Below are 14,302 nucleotides of genomic sequence, written 5' to 3' on the forward strand. Positions count from 1 at the left end.
TTATTATTATTATTTTTATTATTATTATCATTATTATTATCATTATTACCAGTAGTAGTAGCTAACTTATTTCTCGAGAGCAGCATCCGCTGCCGTCCAGACATAGTCCAGAGACTTCGTTCTCAAGGCTTGACATGAAGCTTACATACTTACCAAGAAAGCGTCATCCTGACGCCAAGGTGATCGTTTGGCAGCAGGAATACCTGTCCCTGCCGTCAGGGAAATGGGATATGTTCCCCCGAGCTAAACCTTCTTAGATCATATAGCCCTGCCCTCGGTCCCGAGTCCGACGTTTTACCACTGAGCCACCCGACCCCCACCCCATTGTGTCTGGATGTACGGAGGACATCGACTAATCGTTTTCCTGGCGCTAAGGTTTACTCCTGACACCGAGGTCAGGGAATAAACCTGTCAAATGAGTAGTATCATATTCATCCTCACTGCAGCTGTAGAATATTTCTTAGCTAATAAAATAATCAACTGTTAACAGGAATTTAATGCAAAGTTATATATACGATCAGCTAAATCAAGATATGTAATTTCCCGGAGTTAATCAAAATCTTCACATCATTTCTGGATTAAAATGCCTCCTTATGTTGAGACTCATGTCCTTATTTTGAGATTCGGTTCCTTATTCTGAGACTCGGGTCCTTATTTTGAGATTCGGTTCCTTATTTTGAGATTTGGTTCCTTCTTCTGATACTCGGGCCCTTATTTTGTGATTCGCCCCCTTATTTTGAGATTCGGTACCCTTTTCTGAGACTCGGGCCCTTATTCTTGGACTCGGGCCCTTATTCTTAGACTCAGGCCCTTACTCTTAGACTCGGGCTCTTATTCTGAGTCGCACAGTAGACCTCGCAGTACCTCTTTCTTACCGATTTATTTTGCATAGTACACCTTATTATTCTCTTGTGTTTAGGTACAGTATATCGTTTTAATGTCGGTTTACATCAATAACATACACGAGAATAAATCGTTAAGAAAAATGTGTTAAGAAAGCTCCAAGGACTCCTGATATACGACCCTTAAACCGAATCAAACTACACATTCCCTTCACCCCGACAGGCACCGCAGTCCACTAAACCACCAGGAGAAGGGACAAAATTTACAGTGACTCCAAGCTCAGTACTGTCGTCGGTTAAGGAAGCTCCGTAACACCTCTTCCTTAGCGATTTATTTTTGGATATGGGTGGTTAATATCCCCCTGAAGTTTATTTATGCAGATTATGGAAATACTCCAAGAATTTATATAAAGCAGAAGAGGAGACTAACGTGTAATAAAAAATACATCGTTTAGGAAATGGTGTTCGGGTGTAAGGATATCGGAAGGATAACACAGATGAGGACAGGAAGCTGTTTTAAGCAAAACAAATCGTTTAAGAAAATGTGTTAGAAGATCAGGATACTGGAAGGATTTTTGGAACACAGAACAGGATAGAAACGTGTAACAAACTAAATCGCTTGGGAAAGGTGTTGGGGAGCTTCCTTAACCCCTGAGAATGAGGACGATAGTATTAAACACCCCACCACACTCCCCCTTCACCACCAGGGAACAGAAATACGGACAACATTGTTTCCCGGTATCAAGATATAGCGTGACTCAGAGGTGTAAAACTGGGACACTGACTCTCTTGGGCTGCGAGTTTCCTAAATGTAGTTTCCCACCAAAAAATATCTCCCCCACCCTCTCGCTCTCTCTCGGGAGCTTGCCTCATCTCACGGACTGACTCCTCTCTCTCTCTCTCTCTCTCTCTCTCTCTCTCTCTCTCTCTCTCTCCAGCCAAAATTTTCACAGGTTATTTTTGGTTACCCCACAAACATTCCACAAACACTTTATGAAAATAAAAATGAACTTTCCAATTATGAAACCCCTTTTTTTCGTTTATTCTCGTTTTCTCCTGACGATTTTATTCAGCTTACGATTGTTTTTTCGGACTAGACAAGGTGGCCGAATCGGTAGAGAGGTGGTCAGCTGTCCCAATGTTCGCGGGTTCGAATCCCGGCTGGGGCAGGGGAACAGTTTAAAGGATTTGAATTTCGTTAAGCAGACTTGCTGATCTACCATAAGAACCGCCGATATACCGTACAAACACCCTCTCTAATTCCAATACACCAGTTCTGTGTGAGGCAACCCATGCATTTATTCACTATGGACGGTAGGTGTTTGCGCCGAAGTGGTGACATATGAAGGTGCACGGTACACAGAAGGACTACTGGGCCTCATGGAAATGGCTATTAAATTCTATGGCCAGAGTTTTGAGGGTTGAAAAAAGGCATGGGATTAATGACACCCAACTGTAAATGAATGCTAAAGGATTAGCAATATAACGTGATAATAAAATACATTCATAATATAAATAATGCAGTGATAATACAGTGATAACATAAATACAGTGATAATTCCGTTCAAAGTTTTCTTCAGCAACAAGAACACGATAAAGTCATGTTGCTTTCACTGTGCCTAGCGTCTTCCAATGCTGACAAAAATGTTATTACGAAAGACGACAGAATATCTCTTGTGTGGCGTTCCTGGCTGGTCTTGTCCTGAGAGGAGACCAGAATACAGAGGCAGGTGACCGGATACATATTCCAGGCCCGCAGGCCATTTCACCGCGGCGGGATTTGTTTTCTGTTCTTAGGATTGTCGTTTTTACTCCACATAGCCCTAATCTAACCTAATCTAACCCAACCCAGTACAAACCAAACCTATCTTAATATAATCTGATTAAACCTAACCGAACCTAGCCCAACCTAATCCAATCCAAATCAAACCAACCTAACCCAGTCTAACCCACCCCAACCCAGTCTAACCTAACCCAGTTCAGCTCATGTCAAACCAACCCAGCCCAGCTCAACCCAACACAATCCAAGTCAAACCAGTGCAATCCAACCCAGCTCAATCCATCCATACTTAATTCAAATCAACCCACTTCAAACCACTGCAACCCAACCTAACTCAGTCCATCCTAACCTAATCCAAATCCAACCAATCCAACCCAGTGTAACACAACCTGACCCAACTCAACCCAGCCTTACCCAACTCAACCCAGCCTCACTCAACTCAATCTAGCCTAGACCAACTCAACCCAGCCTCACCCCACTCAACCCAGCCTCACCCCACTCAACCCAGCCTCACCCCACTCAACCCAGCCTCACCCCACTCAACCCAGCCTCACCCCACTCAACTCAGCCTCACCCCACTCAACCCAGCTTAACCCAACTCAACCCAGCCAATCTCAACCTGATCTAACCTAACCTAAGCCATCCTGGAAAAAGAAAGGACCAAGCTCGGCTGCATTTCAGAATTTGGCTTGTCAGTTCCTTCTTTACCCCTGCACAATTGTTGACTCTATACAGAGGTTTTATCCGCCCATGTGTGGAGTACAACTCTCATGTGTGGGGAGGCTCCCCACATACAGCTCTTCTCAATAGGGTGGAGTCAAAGGCTTTTCGTTTCATTAACTCTCCTCCTCTTACTGACTCCCTTCAACCTCTGCCTCTTCGCCGCACTGTTGCATCTTTATCTCTTTTCTATCGTTACGTCAACGGCCACTGCTCCTCTGAACTGTCTGCATGCATTCCTCCACCTCTACAACGGGCGCGTAGCACCCGTCTAGCAGCAAACTCTCATCCCTTTTCTATCCAACTCTCTAATGCAAGACTTAACCGTTACTCCCAGTCCTTCATTTATGCAATGGGTCAACTCTGGAACTGTCTCCCTCTGTCTGAGTTTCCTGCTTCCTATGATCTCCAGTCTTTCAAACACAATGTGTCCTGGCATCTCGAAATGATCGGATCTTGAATTTGGCTCTCTCTTGTATTTTGTTTTTCTCTTGGAAGGAACAATTAATTGCTGGCTCGCGGCCTTTGGTTTCTTCTTCCTCGCATAAAAAAAAAAAAAAAAAAAGCAGGTAAAGTAAGCAACACAAATCGCTACCCATGTCAACAGGGGCAGCAGGTGGTGCAGTGGTAACATATCTAGCTCGCATGTGGAAGGGCGGGAGTTCGATTCTTGGGCCGGTCAGACACTTGGATGAAGTTGGTTTTCCTCTTGTCCCTGTTCAACGCAGCTGTACAATTGGGGCCTGAATGTCATCATCATTGTCATCACCACCGCCACTGTCATCATCACCATCATAATCATCGTCATATCATCATCATCATCAATCATCATGATAATAATCAAAATAGTAATCATCACAATCATCATCATCACCATCATCGCCATCATCATTATCATAATCATCATGATCATCATTAGCACCATCATCGTGATCATCATCATCATCATATGAAAGGACTGAGAGTCAACCAAGGATGAAGAGAAATGATACTGAGAACAAAAGGTAAAAGATCAAAGTCACAGGACAAAGTCAACTCAAAGAGTTTTGATTCAATTTAGACCAAAGTTGGTGGAAGGACTGAGGGTCAGACAAGAATGAAGTAAACCTATTTTAAGAGGAATCGGTAGAAATTTAAGGTACAGGGCAAAGTCAAATATTCAGACCTTAGACCAGTGGCTGGGTCGCGGGTATTGCACTCTCAGTATTCCTTTTTACCTGTTATTCTTGGTGCTTTCAGACGTTTTTATTCCACGTACCAGAGGCTTTTCGGACTGGAAGGGTTGGATACAGCGTCCCAGTTCCGTGATTCAAAAGTTATCGCTCTCTGGTTCAAAATGTAGTGGGCAGTGCGAGTCTCCTAACTTTCATCCCTGACAGAACTCAAACTGGTGTGTGTGGCTTGATGTGACGCGGCGGCCAGTACGGGAAGTCAAAATTGTCGTGCAGTGTTTCAGAGCGTGAAGAGCCATGTTGCTGTCTTGACTCTTTGTGTGTGTGTGTGTGTGTGTGTGTGTGTGTGTGTGTGTGTGTGTGTGTGTGTGTGTGTGTGTGTGTGTGTGTGTGTGTGTGTGTGTGTGTGTGTGTGTGTGTGTTTCATAATGGAATTACTTCCTGTTTAAATCCATACCGATTCATTATCAGATTCTTCCAAAATTTTTACCAAATCCATCTTTTCACCGAGCTGATTCTATGATAAAATTTACCTAAGATATTTATGCCATACATTATGGCAAACAACATTGTTCTTTGTTAGAAGTAATATTTGGTCTGCCGATAATGGGGGGGGGGTACTCTCTCCACATCCACCCATAAAGCCACCCCTGAAACGGTTACCATGGAAACCTTAGAGAGTTCCAAACCTCCTTATCAAAGCCTACCATTTGGGGGATTCGTTTATGGAATCAGATCATGTCTGGAAACTACTTTAGGCCTGCAGTGAATGATCGGATATTATTTTTTTCTGTATCAGAACGATCACGACCATCAAGTGATCCTGACCGAACCGGTGAATTACCAATTTCAGTTCTGTCAGTGATGAAACTTTGGAGACTCGCACTGTCCTCTATACTTTGAACCAGGGAGCGATAACCTTTGAAATATCGTACTGGGAACGCCGTATCAAACGCCTTCAGTTCCAAAAGCCTGTACAGAATGGAATAAAGCGTCTGAAAGCACCAAGAATCATAGATAAAAAGGAATACTGAGAGCGCAATACCCGCGCCCCAGCAAATGATCTAATGTCTGAATATCTGACTTTGCCCTGTAACTTTAACCCTCCGCCAATTCCTCTCAAAATCGACTTACTTTGCTCTTGTCTGACCCTCAACTCTTCCACTAACTTTGGCCTAATTCGGATCAAGACTGTTTGAGTTGATCTTGTCCTGTGACCTTGATCTTTTACCTGTTGTTTTCAGTATCATATCTCTTCATCCCTGGCTGACCCTCAGTCCTTCCTTTTACTGATTGATGATGACGATGACGGTGATGAGGATGATGAGGATGATTTTTATGATGATGCTGTTGATAATGATAATGACAATAATGATGAAGACCACAATGATGGGGGTAATGTTAATGATAATGATGATGACAAAACATCACAATATCCAAAATTAAGTTTGCTCCCTGATTTTTTTACCATTTTTTGTGCTCATGCCATCGATTTTATTCAGCTTGGGAGAGACTTACAGAACTGGAGGGTGACATACAGTATAGCCTTGAGTATAAGAGGCATTTCTTGAGTGAGATAAAGCTGGAAGCATCAAGAAGAAACTGAGAAAGATGGTCCCAGACTCAACACGTTAATAATCACACCGCCCCTTGCTTCCAAATTTATAATTCTCTCTCTCTCTCTCTCTCTGAAATGAAAGCTCGGAACGAAATTGGTAAAATAATTGGTTAAATCTGACATCTTGGATCATTTTTTTTTTAATTTCAATTTTGCTGTCTCTAGAAACTTTTATACTGGTTAAGTGCTGCCATCATCATCATCATCATCAAGAGCTATCATCAAAATCATCATCATCATCATCATCATCATCACCATCATCATCACCACCATCACCCTCACCACCATCACCCTCACCATCATCACCATCACCATCATCATCACCACCACCACCACTACCATCATCACCACCACCATCATCATGACCATCATAACTTTCCCACCTTCTCCATTATAACCTACTGTCTACTAACCAGTTCCACCCAGTCTTGGCAAAACTTCAAATATCCCGCTGGTTCACTGAGCGATAATTTACCGTTGATGACACTGTTTCTATTTATCATCAACAGAGTCACTGATCTTGATTTTTTTTTTTTTTTCATAATAAAAGAAAAAAAATCTCATGACACTGGCATGAGACAGGTGTGAAAAGGTAAAATGTCAGGCGGAACTGATAGAAGATTGACAGGTGTGTGTGTGTGTGTGTGTGTGTGTGTGTGTGTGTGTGTGTGTGTGTGTGTGTGTGTGTGTGTGTGTGTGTGTGTGTGAGAGAGAGAGTGAGAGAGAGAGAGAGAGAGAGAGAGAGAGGTCCAAACAAACTTAGATATATACAAACAAACTTAGATCTATACATAATTTTTCTCTTTAAATATTTGCTAAACAGTACTTCACCACTTCTGTTGCTGTTCTTATTGTTGTTCAAGGTTAATCTACACCTGAACCCGGTGGACTGCAGGCTAAATTTACCCTTCACCCACTGTCCACCATCTTCCTTTCAGTGGATAAGGAGGACGTTGTGGGATGCTCATATACCCGGGCCGCGGCGCCTCCCGGATGTACTGGTGTTATTGCGTGAAGGCATCCCTCTTCAACACCGATTCAGCACGAGGAGAGGATTTGATAGAAAAAAAAAAAAATCGTCTGATACTGTTTCCATGTTTCCCGCAAGGAAGAGGAGGAGGAGGAGTCCAGCAGCAGCAGCAGCTGCAGCAGCGGCGGCGGCGGCGGCGGCAGCAGCAGCAGCACAGCAGTAGTAGTAGTAGTAGTAGTAACAGCACCAGCAGCAGTAGTATATTATGTGGGTATAACTTCCAGTGACGCAAGGAATACAAGAATCGATTACCCTCCCTGGAGTTAATGGAGTGCTGGAGAAATATGTAAAGCAGGGCAAGGGACAGAAGCAAAAGAGAAAAGCACTGTTAAAACGCATCAGCACGATGTTAACATAAAGAGGAAAACCCCAAACGAAAAATTTTAAACCGAAGCACACACCCCTGATGTTCCAGACCAGGTGATATCTATTAACCTGCAGTGGGGCAGCACAGGAAGGGGTGGGGGGGGCGGGGGGTATTAATACTCCCAGGCTCCTCTTTCAGCTGAATAAAAACGTCTGGGGAGAGGGCAGTACCAGAGTTGCCCGAACAAGAAAGGGTTGATGGTACCAGTAGGGGCACACCCAGGCTCCTATGACTCACTTCCAGCTGAACAAAACCGTCTGAGTAGTAAGTGAGGTGGATTTAGTAGGTGAGATGAAGGGTCCATTTTTTAAAACTAATGTCGAAAGTGGGATGCTGACTTCAAAACTATTTTTGATGATTTTTTTACTACTTGACAATGCTGGGACGTATCTGGCCTTGCTATCTGGCTGCTAACTGCACTGTGTAATACGGGATGCAGGCTAACCATACGTAATAACCACAGGCGTTCCATAAATGATCGTCTAAAAGTAGGATCTTGCACTCCACTTTGCCATTACCATCGCCAAGGCACCTGTGAGCTCTAGTCTTCTCGTGAGCTTCATTTGTGAGATCTAAGTCTTCTCGTGAGCTTAATATGTGAGCTGAAGACAAATATGAGCTTTAAATAATCCTCATCTCTTAGTCAGTCTCGACCTAGAAAATGAGTTGGAGTATGAGTTGAAGTATGAGTTGGAGTATGAGTTGGAGTACGAATCGTTTCCTACCGGGATTTGCAGGCTCTGGAGCAACTCTTCCTTTGCGATTTATTTTGACTACATTGAAACTTTCGTATATATGTTATCTGTATCATTTTAGACTAGTTTGCATCAGTAACACAGGAAAGGATATTGAGGTGTAATGTACAAAATAAATCGATAAGGAAGAGGTGTTAGGAAATCTACAGAGCCACTTGAATGACGGGGTTAAGAGTGTACCCCTCTCTCCCTTCCCCCTTCATCATTCCCCTGCGTCCCATTCCCCCCCTGACCCCACCTCTGACCGCATTCCCAGCCATTCTGCCTTCCTTTCCCCCCACCCCACTGTCCTCCCTCGATAATGACCGAATTTTCTTCGCCAACGAAACTGAAGGTTATGTATTCACCTGTATTTATCTGTTTGCCCAGACGGTGTCTCCAAAAGCTCTCAATGAATTTCAATGAAATTCGGTGAAAAGGTGGGCCATGGGTCAAGAAATGATTGATTAAATTTGAGGGAGGATCCGGATCCGGATCCGGAGTATCCCGCAAAGTATCTCTACAATTTCTCAGTGAATTTCAATAAAGTTTTGTTGGAAGAACGGGCCATGGGTCAAGGAACAATTGATTAAATTTGGGGACGAATCCTCATCCATGTATTCACACAATATCTCCACGGATCCGGATCCTTTTAATGGCATTGGTGGAGGTATGCGCACTCTGCGTGTTTTCTAGTTATTCAATTTATTCCTTAAATTTTACAGGGGAGAAAGAGGGGAGATGCCTTCCTCCTGTAGTGAACTGACTAGAGATGATGATGATGATGATGATGATACTTATGACAATGATGATGATGATGATGATGATGATGATACTTATGACAATGATGATGATGATGATACTTATGACAATGATGATGATGATGATGATACTTATGACAATGATGATGATGATGATACTTATGACAATGATGATGATGATGATACTTATGACAATGATGATGATGATGATGATACTTATGACAATGATGATGATGATGATGATGATGATACTTATGACAATGATGATGATGATGATGATGATACTTATGACAATGATGATGATGATGATACTTATGACAATGATGATGATGATGATGATATGACAATGATGATGATGATGATGATGATACTTATGACAATGATGATGATGATGATGATGATACTTATGACAATGATGATGATGATACTTATGACGATGATGATAATGATGATACTTATGACAATGATGATGATGATGATGATACTTATGACAATGATGATGATGATGATGATACTTATGACGATGATGATAATGATGATGATGATGATAATGATACTTATGATGATGATGATGATGATGATGATGATGATGATGATGATGATGATGACGATGATGATGATGATAATAGTTACAGCGTTGATGAAGATGGATATGATACTTATAATGATGATGATGATGATGATGATTATAGTTAATGGTGATGATTTAGATGAAGATTAAACTTATGGTGATGATGATGATGATGATGAGAGCTATATTGATGAAGGTGATGATACCACATATGATGATGATGATGACAGTCATGGTCATGATGAAGGTGATGATACTTAGGTAACAACAACAACAACGACAACAATAATAATAATAATAATAATAATAATAATGACCTACTGCACAAGTGACCTGAGAACACAGCAACAAATTTCAACAACAATGGTCGATGGTCAAGCATTTCCAATAAGATACTGACATTTCAACATTTTGGCCAACTCGACAATTTTATCAGTCGAAATATATCAGCAGATTTTCCCACACACATCTATATACAGCTATTTTCCTTTATATATATGTCAAAACTCAAATGTATATGTTTACAGGTGTATGGATATTTAATTTGCAGTACCGGCATAGGGTAAAAGTATACCTAATAATTCATGACCATTTTTTTCCCCCACTGTCTTATATTCCTAGGTCTGTATGTGTATTCTCGTCGATTAAGGAAGCTCCCGAACACCTATTCCTCAGCGATTTATTTTGCTGTCCTTACTGTTCTATTCCGTGCTATATATATCCTTCAACCACGACCATACTCTGCATATTTAACGCAAAATATATAAATCGCCAAGGATAAGGAGAAGGGCTTGGTATGTTCCTCTGCCCACAGGTGATGCTTTTTGATATGATAAGAGGAGAGATATGCGCTAACTGATAGGGTAGACGCAGTGGGATGATAAATTCTGCACACACACACACACACACACACACACACACACACACACACACACACACACACACACACGCAGATAGGCTGGAAGGAGGACTGAAAAAGTTATTTATATGTACAGAGAAACAGATTGATAGCTAGAAAGAGGAAGAGAAAACGATATTCAGACAGACTGATAGATAGATAGACAGATAGACTGATAGACAGATAGAGGGAGAGAAAAAGATATTCACAGACAGAATGCTTGATAGACAGATAGATGGATAGACATAAATGGAGAGAAAAAGATATTCATAGACAGACTGATAGATAGACAGACAGACAGATAGACAGACAGACAGACAGACAGACAGACAGATACATAATGGACTGAGACAGACAGACAGACAGTTACAAATAGATATACAGATGGACAGACAGACAGACAGACATACAGACATACAGATAGAGAGACAAATGGACAGACAGACAGACAAATGGACAGAGAGACAGACAAACAGGCAGAGATAGACAGACACACGTCTTCTGTCATAAAAGATAACACCATCACCACACTGTTATGTTCTCAATCCCATCAACACAACAGCAACAGGAACAACAACTGGGCAGGAAGGGGATCAAATACTATTCCTGGCTGTGGTCTTATTCAGGTGGGGAGTTCGGCTAGGGGATGCGCTCAAGGGTCCCCTAATGTACTGTCTACTAAGAGGAGTGCTCAAGGGTTCGCTAATGTACTGACTACTAAGAGGAGTGCTCAAGGGTTCGCTGATGTACTGACTACTAAGAGGAGTGCTCAAGGGTTCGCTAATGTACTGACTACTAAGAGGAGTGCTCAAGGGTTCGCTAATGTACTGACTACTAAGAGGAGTGCTCAAGGGTTCGCTAATGTACTGACGACTAAGGGGAGTGCTCAAGGGTTCGCTAATGTACTGATGACTAAGGGGAGTGCTCAAGGGTTCGCTTAAGCTATGCCAGGTTCACTTACCCGGCAGATTAAGGCAGACTGGAAGGAAAGGGAGTGAAATGAACAAACAAGGTAGGGAAGCGCCATAAGGGAGAGGGTGAGATGGATGAGGCGAGAGAGAGAAACGAAGAGGTACACCGATACTGGTGAACATAGCTAGAGATATATAGATAGCAATAGATAGATAGTTAGATCAGATGTATATACATTTATTTACATGTATGTGTATATAATATATATGTATACGTACCGTACATAAAAACATCTACTACTACTATCTACTGCCAGACGCCACAATCCCATAAGGGGTGGCCATTTGACTTTGAGTTAGTTGTTTTACGGGGAGGGTCACTAACCCTCCACCAACCCACTTGTTGACACGTAGGGAGCACAACTCTCTCTATATCTATCTGTCGATTTGTCAATGTCTATCTATCTATCTATATCTATATCTACATCTATCTATATTTATAATATATATATATATATATATATATATATATATATATATATAAAGAGAGCGAGACAGAGGGAGAGAGGTCTCTCTTAATGAAGTAAAAATTGGAGAGAGAGAGAGAGAGAGAGAGAGAGAGAGAGAGAGAGACAGAGAGAGAGAGAGAGAGAGAGAATAATTGAGAAGGTCGCAGTGCTGGAACCAAGGCAGACTAAATTAGAGGAATAGTCAGCGAAACCCCTTAGAAATAATGGATAGCCAGGGGAGCGAGGCAAGGAAAGGGTCAGCAGTCGAGGATAGGGCCAGGATGGGAAAAGGAAAGGTGGAATAGGTGAACATAGCCATTTTAAAGTTGGGTGGGAGGGAGACACAGGTCAGAACCTGAAGTCTTTATTTTTTCTAACGTTGCGGGTTAAACAGAACCCATCTTCAGAGAGCCAGGTTCTGTAGCCACAAACGTTAGAGAAATGAAGAAGTCAAGCTCTATCCCGTGTAGCCAGAAATGTTAGAGAATTAATATTCATGCTCTATACTCTGTAGCCAGAAACGTTAGAGAATTAATGGTCAAGCTCTATCCTGTGTAGCCAGAAACGTTAGAGAAATGAAGAAGTCAAGCTCTATCCTGTGTAGCCTAAAACTTTAAAAATAAAGTCAAGCTCTATCCCGTGCAGCCCGAAACATTAGAGAAATATATAAGTCAAGCTCTATTCTGTGTAGCCTAAAACGTTAAAAAAATAAAGAAGTCACGCTCTATCCTGTCTCACTCTCCCAGCCAACATTTCCACTTGTCGTAATAGATCACCTCGGTTCGGCAAAGTTCCTACGTTAAAGAATCCACAGCAAGGAAGTGGATGAATTGGGTGGAAGAGAAAGACGAGGAAAAATAAGGAAAGATTTTGAGAAGGCAACAAAAAAAAGAAAAAAAAAGAAAAGAAACTGTGGTGCATGGCTTCATTCAACGCTCGATACTCCGAACGAGAACAAATGGTAACCCGGAAATGCTAGCACGATCTTCGACACGGAGGACTAAATGAACGAATATATCTGCAGAAGGTGGGTCGGCGCGGCTGTTAAACCATGCCACGCTGAATTTCGGAAACTGAACGGAAAGCCAATGGAACGAAACAGTTTAAGTATTCGAGATTTGAAAAGAAGCACTTTAAAGCATTTCAGGAACAGATTCAGGGGACTTCTGGAATAAAGAGGGGTATCTGAAAGGCGTCATCATCATCATCATTAGCATATATACCCTATATATACCCTTTTTCCCACCCTACGATGGAGTGAGGTAGGGTCCAAGAGCCAGAGGGGTGGGGAGGAAAAACTTATAAGAAAAAACTAATCACTGTCTCCCGAAATTAAAAAAAAAAAAAAAATGTCAGCAGTTAGGAAAAATAAAACCAGGATGTCGTCGTAATGATGAAATTAAATGCGACCAAACTTACTCTGAGGGAGAGTGACTAGAAGAAATAACTCTTCCTCCTACTGGTGAAGTACACAGGATAATGGGTGTGTGTAGTGGGAGTGGTGTATTTCTAAGTGGAAGAGTGTGTGTGTGTGTGTGTGTGTGTGTGTGTGTGTGTGTGTGTGTGTGTGTGTGTGTGTGTGTGTGTGTGTGTGTGTGTGTGTGTGTGTGTGTGTGTGTGTGTGTGTGTGACGATAACGATGACGATGGTGACAATGATGATGACAGTGATGATGATGACGACGACGATATTGGACAGACCTTCCGAATTAGGGAGGGGGGACTTTCCAAACTAGAGGGGAACTTTCTGAACTGGGGGGGGACCTTCCGATTTAGGGGGGACTTTCCAATTCTGGGAGGACCTTTCGATTTAGGGGGGACCTTCCAAATTAGGGGGACCTTCTGAATTAGGAGGGGACCTTCCAAATTAGGGGGAGGCCTTCCTAATCAGAGAGGGGGACCTTCCAAATTAGTGGGAGGCCTTCCTAATCAGAGAGGGGGACCTTCCAAATTAGGGGGGACTTTCTAAATTAGGGGGTGACCTTCCAAAATGGGGGGGCTTGCGAATTAGGGGGGATCATCCGATTTATGGGGGGACCTTCCGAATTATGGATGGATCTTCCGAATTACGGAAGGGGACCATCCGAATTAGGGAGGGGCCTTCCGGACTTGGGGGGAGCTTCCGAATTAGGGAGGGGGACATTCTGAATTAAGGGGGGCCTTGCAAATTAGGGGGTCCTTGTGAATTAGGGGATCCTTGCGATTTAGGGGGGGACTTCTGAATTAAGGGAGGTTAGATACAGCCTTCAATGAACCCCTCAGTACATTAGCCCAGTCCTAAGATGGATGAAATCGCCAGGAAGTTTGAAGTAAGAAAACAAGTAATTAGACTGAAGGGCTTAAAAAAGAACTGTCAAGAGTAAGAACCTAAGGATAGGCTAATATAGTTT

Source organism: Coenobita brevimanus, chromosome 116 (assembly GCF_032717465.1).
Source record: "Coenobita brevimanus isolate Jiangsu-jjx chromosome 116, ASM3271746v2, whole genome shotgun sequence".
In the NCBI taxonomy this organism is placed as follows: Eukaryota; Metazoa; Arthropoda; class Malacostraca; order Decapoda; family Coenobitidae; genus Coenobita; species Coenobita brevimanus.